Source organism: Schistocerca gregaria, chromosome 5 (genome assembly GCF_023897955.1).
Source record: "Schistocerca gregaria isolate iqSchGreg1 chromosome 5, iqSchGreg1.2, whole genome shotgun sequence".
Classification (NCBI taxonomy): Eukaryota; Metazoa; Arthropoda; class Insecta; order Orthoptera; family Acrididae; genus Schistocerca; species Schistocerca gregaria.
Window position 1 is genome coordinate 193,379,101 of NC_064924.1, and position 15,256 is coordinate 193,394,356.

Sequence of the window (15,256 nt, forward strand, 5' to 3'; positions counted from 1 at the left end):
GCTAATAACGGTGAATGTGCCTTTTTCCTGAATTTATTTTTGCTCTGCTTTTGAGCTACTGATATCTTCATATCACTAGGTTAATTTTTCGTGTCTCTATCAACACATGTTCCTATAGTTGATATTCCAAAAATGGCATTGGTAAAGTTAAGGAGAAGCTTCTCTTTTTTATGTTGTGATGTAGCTTCATCCATTAATTCTGTCGTCCACCGTTTTTGGTAACAGAAGTAATATTTTGTAATTGTTATCTTCTGCACAACAGAGCTACGTGTAGTTTCACTTTGCTACATACATGTTTTACAGATCATTTTCTGTTTAATGCATACATCTGAAATTACAGCATTTATTAGTTGCCTTCTATAACGATTATCATAATGTTTTAATATAAAGTTACGCTACTGAACACTAGCAAGACGTATGGTAGTGATTACGCGCATGTATTATATACCGTTAACTGCTTTTCCATTTTCCTTATCCCTTATGCTTCCGTACCGAGCGAGGTGGCGCAGTGGTTAGCACACTGGACTCGCATTCGGGAGGACGACGGTTCAATCCCGTTTCCAACCACCTTGATTTAGGTTTTCCGTGATTTCCCTAAATCGTTTCAGGCAAATGCCCGGATGGTTCCTTTGAAAGGGCACTGCCGATTTCCTTCGCAATCCTTCCCTAACCCGAGCTTGCGCTTCGTCTCTAATGACCTCGTTGTCGATGGGACGTTAAACACTAACCACCTTATGCCTCTGTAGTTTTAGGCGGAGGATTTTTCATTTTATTGACGTTGTTTTAGATTATATTTGCTCATCTTTCCCCATGCTTTTGCAAAAATGATCTTTTTTTTTTAAATAGAACTCTATCTTCTGCACGCTGAACTTATGTACCGTATTACTCTGTCAGCAAATGTATCAGTAATTCTACATGTAATGTATACCTGTAAAACTATTACATTTTTAATAACCTCGTAAAGGAAATTCCATGCTTAGTTTAATGTAAAATGCTGTTATTTAACACAACCAACGTGCAGTTCTTATGCGCATGTATTTACCACCTTCTGCAGCCCAATTTTTCCTTGTCACTGGAGCCTGTATTTTTGTATCAGTTGGCCTTTTACTCTTACATGATGTACACGTAACTTATGCAGATATTTTATCCTCTGACTCCTGTTACAGTTTTCTGTTAGGAACAGCCTCTACCTGTGGGAATTTAATAATGAGCAATCATTCAGAAGTACGCTAAGTGCAATTTGGATGCTATCTAAAGCCATGGCTTGGGATAATTCATGTTTTGTCAATTTTATAATTCACAAGAGCCCCTTGGCTTCAGCTAATCTAATATCCCATCATGTGATATAACAAGTGAGCGCGCTTACCTAAGAAATATATTTTAGTAATATTTACTATGTTATATACATTGTCAGGGTCCACTCCTTCTGAAGAAGATATTTTTAGAAACATCAAATCATAGGTAAAGAGGTAATAAACTTTGGTTTCGCAACTATTGGGCTGATTTTTTCAACCTCTTCACGTTCTGAAGCATTAAAGGTGTTATGGTAGCAGCAGGTTGAGTAATGCGGTTTCTCAGCTCCTGCAATGAGCTGATGTGGGTGAACGCAAGTCTCATAAATCCCCACAAAAAATGTCCAGAGAGTGCTGCCAACGCCAATCGCCCTGAGAGTCCATTGAGGCACATGGACATGGTGCCCCATCATCCTGACGAAAAGAATATTTGTGGTCCTCTTTTTTTGTCATCAGTCTACTGACTGGTTTGATGCGGCCCGCCACGAATTACTTTCCTGTGCTAACCTCTTCATCTCAGAGTATCACTTGCGACCTACGTCCTCAATTATTTGCTTCACGTATTCCAATCTCTGTCTTCCTCTACATTTTTTGTCCTCTACAGCTCCTTCTAGTACCATGGAAGTCATTCCCTTATGTCTTAGCAGATGTCCTATCATCCTGTCCCTCCTCCTTATCAGTGTTTTCCACATATTCCTTTCCTCTCCGATTCTGCGTAGAACCTCCTCATTCCTTACCTTATCAGTCCACCTAATTTTCAACATTCGTCTATAGCACCACAACTCAAATGCTTTGATTCTCTTCTGTTCCGGTTTTCCCACAGTCCATGTTTCACTACCATACAATGCTGTACTCCAGACGTACATCCTCAGAAATTTCTTCCTCCAATTAAGGCCGGTATTTGATATTAGTAGACTTTTCTTGGCCAGAAATGCCTTTTTTGCCACAGCGAGTCTGCTTTCGATGTCCTCCTTGCTCCGTCCGTCATTGGTTATTTTACTGCCTAGGTAGCAGAATTCCATAACTTCATTGACTTCGTGACCATCAATCCCGATGTTAAGTTTCTCGCTGTTCTCATTTCTACTACTTCTCATTACCTTCGTCTTTCTCCGATTTACTCTCAAACCATACTGTGTACTCATTAGACTGTTCATTCCGTTCAGCAGATCATTTAATTCTTCTTCACTTTCATTCAGGATAGCAATGTCATCAGCGAATCGTATCATTCATATCCTTTCACCTTGTATTGTAATTCCACTCCTGAACCTTTCTTTTATTTCCATCATTGCTTCCTCGATGTACAGATTGAAGAGTAGGGGCGAAAGGCTACAGCCTTGTCTTACACCCTTCTTAATACGAGCACTTCGTTCTTGATCGTCCGCTCTTATTATTCCCTCTTGGTTGTTGTACATATTGCATATGACCCGTCTCTCCCTATAGCTTACCCCTACTTTTTTCAGAATCTTGTACAGCTTGCACCATTTTATATTGTCGAACGCTTTTTCCAGGTCGACAAATCCTATGAACGTGTCTTGATTTTTCTTTAGCCTTGCTTCCATTATTAGCCGTAACATCAGAATTGCCTCTCTCGTGCCATTACTTTTCCTAAAGCCAAACTGATCGTCACGTAACGCCTTATCAATTTTCTTTTCCATTCTTCTGTATATTATTCTTGTAAGCAGCTTCGATGCATGAGCTATTAAGCTGATTGTGCGATAATTCTCGCACTTGTCAGCTCTTGCCGTTTTCGGAATTGTGTGGATGATGCTTTTCCGAAAGTCAGATGGTATGTCGCCAGACTCATATATTCTACACACCAACGTGAATAGTTGTTTTGTTGCCACTTCCCCTAATGATTTTAGAAATTCTGATGGAATGTTAGCTATCCCTTCTGCCTTATTTAACAGTAAGTCCCCCAAAGCTCTTTTAAATTCCGATTCTAATACTGGATCCCCTATCTCTTCTAAATCGACTCATGTTTATTCTTCTATCACATCAGACAAATCTTCACCCTCATAGAAGCTTTCAATTTATTCTTTCCACGTATCTGCTCTCTCCTCTGCATTTAACAGTGGAATTCCCGTTGCGCTGTTAATGTTACCACCGTTGCTTTTAATGTCACCAAAGTCTGTTTTGACTTTCCTGTATGCTGAGTCTGTCCTTCCGACAATCATACCTTTCTCGATGTCTTCACATTTTTCCTGCAGCCATTTCGTCTTAGCTTCCCTGCACTTCCTATTTATTTCATTCCTCAGCGACTTGTATTTCTGTATTCCTGATTTTCCCGGAACATGTTTGTACTTCCTCCTTTTATAAATCAACTGAAGTATTTCTTCTGTTACCCATGGTTTCTTCGCAGCTACCTTCATTGCACCTATGTTTTCCCTCCCAACTTCTGTGATGGCCCTTTTTAGAGATGTCCATTTTTCTTCAACTGTACTGCCTACTGCGCTATTCCGTATTGCTGTATCTATAGCGTTAGAGAACTTCAAACGTATCTCGTCATTCCTTAGAACTTCAGTATCCCACTTCTTTGCGTATTGATTCTTCCTGACTAATGTCTTGAACTTCAGCCTACTCTTCATCACTACTATATTGTGATCTGAGTCTATATCTGCTCCTGGGTAAGCTTTACAATCCAATCTAGGTAAAAAGATCCATTTATGGTTATTCCAGCACAGAAAAACTGTCCGTAAAGCTTCTCACAAGTGATGTTCATCTACACATTGATCTTGTGATATTCTCGCAAAGCTTCGGCATGATCCACTGGTGGTGTGGTGGCCCAGATATTGCTATTATTCCTGTTAACATCATCGTTGAATAAGATGTGATTCAATATGTTGCGCTCTTCATGTGCAACGAGGAGGTCGATGCACGTGTCTACAAACTCTGCAAAATTCTCTTCATGCAGATGGTGGAGAACCTGCTGGTGCTGCGGCTTCTTCATCGAAACACACTGTCTACCCTCGAACGCGGAATGTTCGATTCCGCTGACAGACGATTTTGGACTTCTTTCAGTGGTCGTCCTGATGATTTCAGTCCTTGGCCCGGCTCCCTTGACAGACATCCAGTCCAAGGAGTTACCAATACTGTGTCCTCAACGAACTTTCAGCAAACGTTGCTGCGTATGGGCTCCCCAGCAGACGTGTGGTTCATGCTCCAGTACTGACCGTTGGTCATCAGAGACGAAGGCTGGAATCTGCACACCAGTACCTCAAATGGACGTTCACTGAATGGCGACGATCCATATGTATGATGTGAAAGTTCTGAAAGAGAGCATCCTGCTAAAATCACCGCAAGCATGCAGTCCGGAGGAGGGAGCGTTATGCTCCAGGAAGAATTTTCGTGTCATTTCCTGGGTTAACTCGTGACGGCAGAATGGATCAAAGCAAGTATACTTCGATCCAAGGGGACCAAGTTCATCTCTACAAGCAGTTGTTTTTCCTTGGCACTAGGGTACCTAACAGCACGTCAATGCCACGCATGATACAGTTCACAGTTACGTGTGTGAGTGGAAGAGCACCAGGACGAGTTTACCGTACCTCGCTGTGCACTAAACTCCTCGATTTCTCTGGGACTCCATCGATCGGCTTGATCGGACCATGGATCGTCACTCGATAAACCCTATGAAGTTGGCCACAGCAGAGCAGTTTCCTAGGCTTCACATCCCTCTAGGCATCATCCAGAACACCTTTGACTCTCTTCGTGCATTTGTCACAGCAGTTCGCACCGTATAAGCAGATTATTCGGGTTTTTGACAGGTGGTCACATTGACGTGACTGGACAGTGTGTTAGGTATCCAATACATTCCGCCGTTGTCTAGTGGCTAGCGTTGCTGCCTTTTGATCATGGGATCCCCAGTTCGCCTCCCAGCCGGGTTGGGGATTATCTCCGCGTGGGGCCTGCGTGTTCGTGTTGTCCTCTTAATTTCACCCTCATCATCATGATTCGTGATAGTGGCTCTTTTGACTGTGTAAAAAATTGCACTGTGAAGAAATTGTGACTTTATACTTGCGCTGGTGACCGTGCAGTTGAGCTCTCCACAAACCAAACATCATTATCATCATAAGTTCGGTAAGAGTTGTGCAAAATGAGCTATTGTATCACTTTTAGCTATGAACAGGGTGAACAACGGGACATCAAATAACGTCCTGTTCAGATGGGCCGAAGGAAAGGATGTATAGAAAATATTGAGAAGAAAACGGGACACTATGATAGAGACACCAGGAATATCTTACCTAGTACTAGGAAGAACTGTACAGGTGGGAATGTGAGTGTAAAGACAGAGACTGGAATATATTCCGGGAATTGGATCCAGAGTCCTCTTATAGATGACGAGGTTGGCACAGGTATAGACGTAATGGTGGTAATGCATAAAATACACTCTGAGACGCACCACACACCACGAAGGAATTATCCGAAAGGGACGGATATCAGTTGACGTGATGTACATGTACAGACAAACAAACAATTGCAATTTGAGAAAAAAACTGGATAATTTATTGAAAATAAAGTACTTCAAAAATTGAGTAAGTCTATGGTGCGTTAGTCCAACTCTGATCATTATGCAGGCAGTTATTTGCCTTGGTATTGACTGACAGACTTGTTGGATGTCCTCCTGAGGAACTACATTCCAAAGTCAGTACAATTTTCGTGCTACGTCGTAAAAATCTTGAAGTGGTAGGAGGGTCCTTCCCAAGCCTCTTGAAACCTTCTCAAATGGGGAGAAATCTGGCAACTTTGCTGGCTAAGGTAGGATTCGGCAAGCACGAAGTCAAGCAATAAAAATTCTCGCCACGTTCGGGATCGCATTATCTTGCTGAAATGTAAGACCAGGATGGCTTCCGATGCATGGCAACAAAACAGTGCTGTAAGGGTGTCGCGGATGGAAACCAATCGGGTGCTGATATGAAATGGAACCACTCCTGTTTTTTGTCGGAGCGTATGGTATACATTGATGTCTGGAGGGGGGGGGGGGGGTCTCTAGAGGTGTCTTCGCTGGTTATTAGGGCTCAGTTTGAAGCCGGTCTCATCAGTGAAGACAATTGTATTCAAGTCAAAGAGATTCCCGGCCGAAGACATATCTCTAAACTCCATGGACAGTGATTGTCACCAACTTGACTGTCGCTCGGCATGCCGCCCGATAACCACGATTGATGGTCTGGGATGGCTTCAGTTTTTTTTTTTCATAGCAGAACTCCTCAAGTTACCATCCGTGGCATCCTAGGTAATGCCCATTCCCTCACAGTGACAGTTTCCACCGCTTTGTGTTCGTGCTGAGAAGGTCGCTGGATCTCTCTTTACTTGAAAACGTTTGGACCATTATGGGCAGGATCCCCATACTAGGTGGGGATTTTTAAGATCTAACTCTCCAAGTGGATGTATTTTGGCACGATATCTCCCAGGAGGACATCCACCCAAGCCGAATAGCTGCCTACGTAGGAGCCAGAGGTGGTCCAACGAGTTGCTGACTCGCTCAGTTTCTGAAGCTTTTTATTTTGATAAATCATCCAGTTTTTTACTGGAATTCTAATCATTTGTTACTTTGTATATGAACATCACATCTGTCGATTTTTCTTCGCGGTGCGTCGTCTTTTCTTTCCTTATGTAACACATAAAAAAATTTAATAGCATTTTACGACATTTGTTAGTATCGAGAACTAGATTTCAAGAAAATTTAATTGATAGTGTACCGTATCAAACCATTCAGAAGACTAGTGGGCCACAAAAAAGTAATTATGGTGCAGTGCACGTGGCCGTCTTCTTTGCAGTCACTGGTTCAACGTTTTTGAAAGCCAAATGTTTCCTCTTACACAAAGATGTATCGACCGACAGACTGCCTTAGCGTTATTTACAGCCGCAACGGTGCTGCCGTTGAGATGGCCAGCAGATATTGCTCTGTTAATGACAGACCTTTTGAGATAAGCTGCTGAAACGGTAGAAAATCCGCCACAAGGCATTTCTGGTTAGTGACCATGGAGAGATATGCTGCCTCCAACTCTACCTTATTGCACTCGTTCGGCTCATGAAATCGTGACTGATAGAGTCTGTGGTATCAACGATGGAGCTGATCCTACAGTCGAAACGCAAGTGGTCTCTTAAATCTAAAGGGAATCAGGTGGTTGGTGAGGACAATCCTTTCTGGAATATGTTCGACACCTATAGTCGCACGCTGCTGGGTACTCATTCGGCCTGGAAGACGATGGTGGAAACCAAAGACTGAGCACTTGTAGGGTCATTTTCTAGTCATTCGAATTGAAGCGGTGCCATTCTTGGATGGTGCCACTATGTTATTTCTGTTCATTGGTGTCATTTAGAATGTACTTAATTAAGTGATCGATGCAGCATCATAGCTGATGTGAAGAATTTTGGCAGTACGAGACCTTTATATCTGTAAGAATCACCCGTATACCACTTTAGGGACTGTATGGAAAAGGATTGACAAAGATGGCAAATGGTATTTCAGACACACAAACTTGTGAAGGTGACAATCTAGGATCATGGTTTCCTTTGGAGAACAATATTCTTTGCAGACATTCCTCTCCGAAATAGTGAGTTCAGGTGCAAAGATGGAAGTTGTCATTTCTTACAAAACTGATGAGAACATTACATAGATCTGAAATGTAGGAACTGCACTACTTGCAATTCATTTTTCTTTTAACTTCCACTGATATCAGCCCCGAAGCCTTTTTTCGTCGTGAGAGTACACAGTTTCTGTCTATTTCTCGCGATAATAGACCTGTAGCCACTGGAAACGACCTTGCTGTGTAGCCTCACGATGATAGACACACAGCCTTAGGAAAACGGCATTGCCGTCTGCGTGCTCTCACGACGATGGACCTAAAGCCTGTGAAAAATCGCCTTGTTGTTTGTGTTCTCTCACATCTTTGGTCATTTAGCCACTGGAAAAATAGCTTTACTGTCTCTGTACTTTCACGAAAATAAACAACACAATCTATGAAAAATGGCTTCGTTGTCTGCGTATTCTCACGACACGAGATATACATCCTCTGGAAAACGGCCTTGCTGTTTGTACGCTCTCCCGACAACAGACATACAGCCGTTGGAAAAATTGTGTTGTTGTCGATGTATTCTCATGGCGATGGACAAACAGCCACTGGAAAATCACCTTGGTGGTCAAAACCCGTCATGGCAATTAAAAGAAAAGGAAATGAATAACTAGTGTCTTTATTTGATCACAAACTGATACAGTTGCCGAATCAATCTCATATTGCGCCTTAGTCTGGACAAGAAATTACGTAGACCGCTACTAATAAAATCTGGAGTAAGAAAGAGACAAAGAGACTACAAAATGCAATTTGAGGGCAACCTTGGGCCTTTTGGCGACTGGGCACTGTCTAGGCTAAGGCACTGATGTAGCACCTACTGCCTCAGTGGCTTGGGCCTTACCATGTGAATACATATATTGTCACGAAGCGGTTTCGTTTGTGATACCTTGCAAAACCTCTAAAGGTGAGGTTTGGCGCCCCTTCTTCAGCAGCACTCTAACCAATCAAGCATTTCGAAAATAGTGGACGGATTAACGTGATCATTTGGCAGCAGCATCGTAACAATGTATGGCAGGTATAATGGGCGAGACAGCTGCAAATAATCTGATTGCTGATACATCAGAACTAATTTTTACTGTCTCAGTGGTTGTCGTCGTTTGTCATAGAACAGGTTTTTATTGTGCTCTCAAGATTCGCCGTCAGTAGATCATGACAGTAAAAGGAAAACTAAACTGTTATTAAAATTCCCATGTCGTTTAGACATTTCAGTGTCAGATTTCCATTGGCAGCTAATATATATCGACTGGAGGCAATAGCGACCTCTAAGCAGTAAGTGAATTGAGACAGTGAGTGTGAAAACAGCGGTTAGAAGAGAATCCGGTACCTGCAGATACAACCGATGGTTTGTAAGCGTTCGTTACATGTGATGACACTACCGGCTGTATCGTCATGTTGTCAGTCCACATATAACAGCGTCTGTATTTGGACGCCCACACAAAGAGACCAATTGTGACAAAGTGGCTGGCTTGTATTCATTGAAGAACTTTTCATCTCTCATTTCCATCAACGTCTATCACACCTTTAGCTAAAGTCTCCATCAAATCTACCAGATCGTGGTCAGATCGCTTGTAGTAGTATATTAATAAAAGTTTTTTACTATTTTCTGGAAAAAGCAGTTGTTCTCATTACACTGATGGTGCCATTTAAGAGCGTTACATTGATGTTGCCAAGGCTAAATATTTATAATTAGTATTAATTTTCAAGTTCTTGTTGCTGTCACTGATGACTGCGGACAAAATTATTTCGCAGCCTTTGCTGTCGCTGGAGAGAATTTGGCTACAGGCTTTTCATGTGCCGTCTCCTACTCTTTCCTTTTTTCAGCAACATGCTTTTGGTACTGCCTGTGGCTCGCAACACGTAGAAGTTGGGACCTTTCGCAACAGCTTATCGTACATGAACTGACATTTTACGAAGCCTTCGTGAATAAATAGTATAGACCTTATCAATTGATAAACTGATGTTCAGTTACTGTAGGTATATTTTAAAATAAATCTGTTTGACATTTAAAGAAAAAAGATTACTTTGATTCATATTTAGCCCAAGACACGTCTTAAAATTAGGAACAAAATAAAGGTAACGCACGTTTCTAGTCACATGCAAGCCTGCCATACGTACGAGAGATTAATTCTTTCAGAGGGAATTTCGGAACGTTGTCAGCACTGTGTTCGCTAAAGTGATTAGGTGTAATCAGCCGGTTTGGACGAGAAAGCAGCGAAACGGGTGACATGTGGTCAGCGAGTCACCGTTTAATCTGTGTTACATACCTGGACTGTCGCCACTAATCGGATAAGTGGATTTCCGGCCACGTTGATGGTACTGGCGCAGCGACAAACAGTGCTACTCCATTTGGAACCAAATCAGCGGTAGGCAGTGCACAAAAGCGTGCACGCAACCAACATCAACGACCGCTGTAACTAGCGCAGCTGGGGTTACCACCCCACCCGCACCCAGTTATGTATGACAGCACACTAATTACGTAAAGTTTCCCTGTCGCTCAGCACTTATTGCAAGTGCCACTTCTAGTACACTTATCCTTGTCTTAATTTCCTTTTATGTGACCATAACGTCACCCAGGAAACATTTACTGTTGCAGTGTATGCTGAACAACGGTTTGAAACGTGCTCTGCTACTGGAGGTTGCATCGCTGTCTCCACGTTTATATTAATCACATTTCGGTGGCTCAAAACATACCCTCTGTGTTAGGCAGCTAAGACAGGAGTATAAAAATACACTGGCTGAAAGAACTGCACCACTGTCAATGACTGGGTCAGTTCATTGATAAGTGAAGTGACAATTAATCATTGTAGGAGCATATGACAACAATTTCAGACCAAATGAAACCGACATGTCCCAGTAAAGAATGTCCAGACATTAGCGTCAATACAATAAGCACCCCTGTGGCGGCGATTCGGCCTTGTGTTCTCACATGCATGTGAACATAAAGATATCGACTAGTATCCTGCAATGTATTGTCACAAACATCTTGTGGCACTGTTACAATTCGCCAATGGTTTTTGAACGCCCTGCAGAAAGAATGAGTTCCCACTTAATGACGTCCCATAAATGTTCAAATGGCGAGACATCTGGTGAGCTTTGTGGCCATGGAAGTTGTTTTACGCCACGAAGAGCACGTATGTGGGTGAGCGTTCTGCTGCATAAAACGCGCATTACCTTGCTGTCACAGACATGGCACTAGCATGGGGATAAGAGCCTGTGAAATGTAGTGGGCACTTGTTATTTTACTCTACAGGAACACCAAATGTGACGGCCAGCTGCAACTGGTGACCCCGCCAGAGCATGAAACATGGGATGGGTCCCTAGTGTCGTCGGCGAATGTACTCAGAGATTGGGTGTTCGCACGTGTGCGGCCATCACTCGCGTACAAACAAAACCAGTGACGAAAATACAGCGCCAATCCATTCTGCAGTCAATTCTTTTACAGCACCAATGCAACTATCCTTGAAGGAGCCATGGTGTCAATGGTATACTGGCCAGAGGCAAACATGGCTTTAGTCCTGCTGCAAGCAAATACTTCCCAATGGTCCCTGCTGACAAAACAAGCGTAACATGTACCCCATTGCGACCCTGGATGATGTTTCGTCTGCAAGCGCTGCCCGATTAACGCATCGATCTTGAGATTCGCCTGTACTACCGTCTGCAGATATCCTGGACCTGGTCTGTGAATGTGGGAAAATTCCACAGACCACTGCTCAAATCAGGAACGCACCACTAATACACTGTGCCCAATGCACTATGTGCTGCAGTCTGTCCTTAAGTCACTCCTGTGCTCCATAGGCCCACAGTGTGGCCCTGTTCAAATGGCTGCAGCATTTCAAAACGAGTAAGTATTATTAACTTCGAACCGAAACACTTTTCAGTCATCTAAAAGTTTGTCGGACGGTCTGCAAGTGATGATGGAAGTGATTATTGTGTCAAAAACTACGGATAGCAGTCACTGAATGCTGGACGCTATTTTCAATGAACCAGAGGAGTGAATCGTCGTACAAGTGGGTCAGGGGATTGAAACTGACGTAAGATAGTGCCGAAACCGTTTACACAAATAAAACGACATTTGCAAATATACACTCCTGGAAATGGAAAAAAGAACACATAGACACCGGTGTGTCAGACCCACCATACTTGCTCCGGACTCTGCGAGAGGGCTGTACAAGCAATGATCACACGCACGGCACAGCGGACACACCAGGAACCGCGGTGTTGGCCGTCGAATGAAGCTAGCTGCGCAGCATTTGTGCAACGCCACCGTCAGTGTCAGCCAGTTTGCCGTGGCATACGGAGCTCCATCGCAGTCTTTAACACTGGTAGCATGCCGCGACAGCGTGGACGTGAACCGTATGTGCAGTTGACGGACTTTGAGCGAGGGCGTGTTGTGGGCATATCGGGAGGCCGGGTGGACGTACCGCCGAATTGCTCAACACGTGGGGCGTGAGGTCTCCACAGTACATCGATGTTGTCGCCAGTGGTCGGCGGAAGGTGCACGTGCCCGTCGACCTGGGACCGGACCGCAGCGACGCACGGATGCACGCCAAGACCGTAGGATCCTACGCAGTGCCGTAGGGGACCGCACCGCCACTTCCCAGCAAATTAGGGACTCTGTTGCTCCTGGGGTATCGACGAGAACCATTCGCAATCGTCTCCATGAAGCTGGGCTACGGTCCCGCACACCGTTAGGCCGTCTTCCGCTCACGCCCCAACATCGTGCAGCCCGCCTCCAGTGGTGTCGCGACAGGCGTGAATGGAGGGACGAATGGAGACGTGTATTCTTCAGCGATGAGAGTCGCTTCTGCCTTGGTGACAATGATGGTCGTATGCGTGTTTGGCGCCGTGCAGATGAGCGCCACAAAGAGGACTGCATACCACCGAGGCACACAGGGCCAACACCTGGCATCATGGTGTGGGGAGCGATCTCCTACACTGGCCGTACACCTCTGGTGATCGTCGAGGGGACACTGAATAGTGCACGGTACATCCAAACCGTCATCGAACCCATCGTTCTACCATTCCTAGACCGGCAAGGGAACTTGCTGTTCCAACAGGACAATGCACGTCCGCATGTATCCCGTGCCACCCAACGTGCTCTAGAAGGTGTAAGTCAACTACCCTGGCCAGCAAGATCTCCGGATCTGTCCCCCATTGAGCATGTTTGGCACTGGATGAAGCGTCGTCTCACGCGGTCTGCACTTCCAGCACGAACGCTGGTCCAACTGAGGCGCCAGGTGGAAATGGCATGGCAAGCCGTTCCACAGGACTACATCCAGCATCTCTACTATCGTCTCCATGGGAGAATAGCAGCCTGCGTTGCTGCGAAAGGTGGATATACACTGTACTAGTGCCGACATTGTGCATGCTCTGTTGCCTGTGTCTATGTGCCTGTGGTTCTGTCAGTGTGATCATGTGATGTATCTGATCCCAGGAATGTGTCAATAAAGTTTCCCCTTCCTGGGACAATGAATTCACGGTGTTCTTTTTTCAATATCCAGGAGTGTAGATTGCTTAAAGGTGTTTTGATTCGACGTTTTATATTCAATGGCCTTGCTACCGCAACCATCTGTATAAAGATCGACTTATAGAGATTTGGAGTACGTACTTGTGCGTGGGACATGGTTGTACTCTAGAATGAATGTTACAAACGCTATTCATCTGTAAACTCAACTGAGCTACTGCCTGCTGAATGAAAACGAAGGGTGCACAGACTGGACTCCTCAGTAGCATCTGATTGCCGATGATCGTGACAAATGAATCACTGTAACTACAACCCCTTAGCCTGAACCGACGTGACACTAAACTTAGACCTTGAGGGAGCTATAGTTTTTACTGGCAATGTACATCGAGCCCAGTGAACACCACGAGACGGGGTAGCTAAGTTAGATCGGGATGCTGGCCGACAAACACGGAGAGTGGCGTCGAATAAACTGTAACGTTGCGGTAGGTATGACCGCTACACAGGGCTCGAGATGGCGATTTCTCTCCCTTTGTTGTGGTTTCGCAGTATTATCAAGGACTACGGGAGTCCGTCAGAGGTAAAGATGACTGCAGCAAGCCAGATGGCATGCATCTAAACTCACTGCTCCTTCAACAAACTGCAAGAGCTATACGTGCGGGACCCGGCATCGACAAACGACGTCGAATGTACCGCGGGTGTGATGAAGCTCAATCTCGTGGCCCATGGTGATGAGAAGCGGTATCGTGAGGACGACGGTAGCTGCTTCCCCCTCAGCGCCAAGGCCTTGCTAGGTCGTCATTCATTAGCACTGTTTAGGATGCGGTGGCTTTATGTTGCAGTTACGCTGCTAGCACAGTAGCACTGCCCTGCCCAGCTGACAGAGTGACGAAAGTTGGTAGACAGCCTGCAGACGCCCAGTAGCTCCGTATTTAGAAGAGCGTCCGTTCAATCTTCATCTCATTCTGCAGCATAAAGAATGTGCGCAGTCTCACAGCGGTAACCAATGCAATGAAGGCGCTGTTTCGAAGCCCAGCAGCGTCAATATCGCAGCAAGATGAGTGGCCAGCTTTTATACAAGAAAATGCAGGTCTTGTTGCGGTTGAGGCCTGATAATCAGCGTAGAAATCTCTTCAAAGGACGATTTTTGCCCTAGCGCCCTTGGTGTTCTGAGAACCTCGCGACGCGTTGACGTAACATGTGGCGCTTTGGCAAGTCAGCTGTCTCGCCAGGTGCTCGCCTTCGGGACCATAAATGGAAAGTTGTGCGTAGATTTTTGTAGCGTTTAGTGCCACACATTCTTTTGCTGGCAGCTTTCGGTTGAGAAATGCGGAATTTGGTATGGGACATCAAGAAATATTCCGGCTTCAACCCCTACAGTTTGATGAAGATCGGATAGGTGGCGCCACTATACGTATCTTAAAAATGGCGTCTGTAACGGATGTGCGTTCCAGGCAGAGAGTTGTCATCGAGTATGTTTTGGCGGAAAACAGGAGCATCGCAGATATTCATAGGCACTTGTAGAATGATTTTTTACAACATGGTTGTGGAGAGAAGAAGCGATTAGTATGATTAATCAATAATTCAAGAACAGTCTTAATCGCACTTATTATTGTTATAATACCACTAACCGGTTTCCACCCGAGGTAGGGGTCATCTTCTGGGCGTTTACACCATTGGTCGACTGCTGGTGGTGTCACTGCCGTTTCCTGCCGTTATGTAGGCAGGAGTGACCACTAGCAGTAGACCAATGGTGTAAACGCCCAGAAGATGACCCCTACGTCGGGTTGAAACTGGTTGGCTGTATTATAACAATGATAAATGCGATGAAGACTGTTCTTGAATTATTGATTTCTAGAATGTCTACGGAGACCTGAAAGTAAACACACTTACGCTGAGCCGTTTAATAGCGCGTCTTCCATCATCGCCACGAG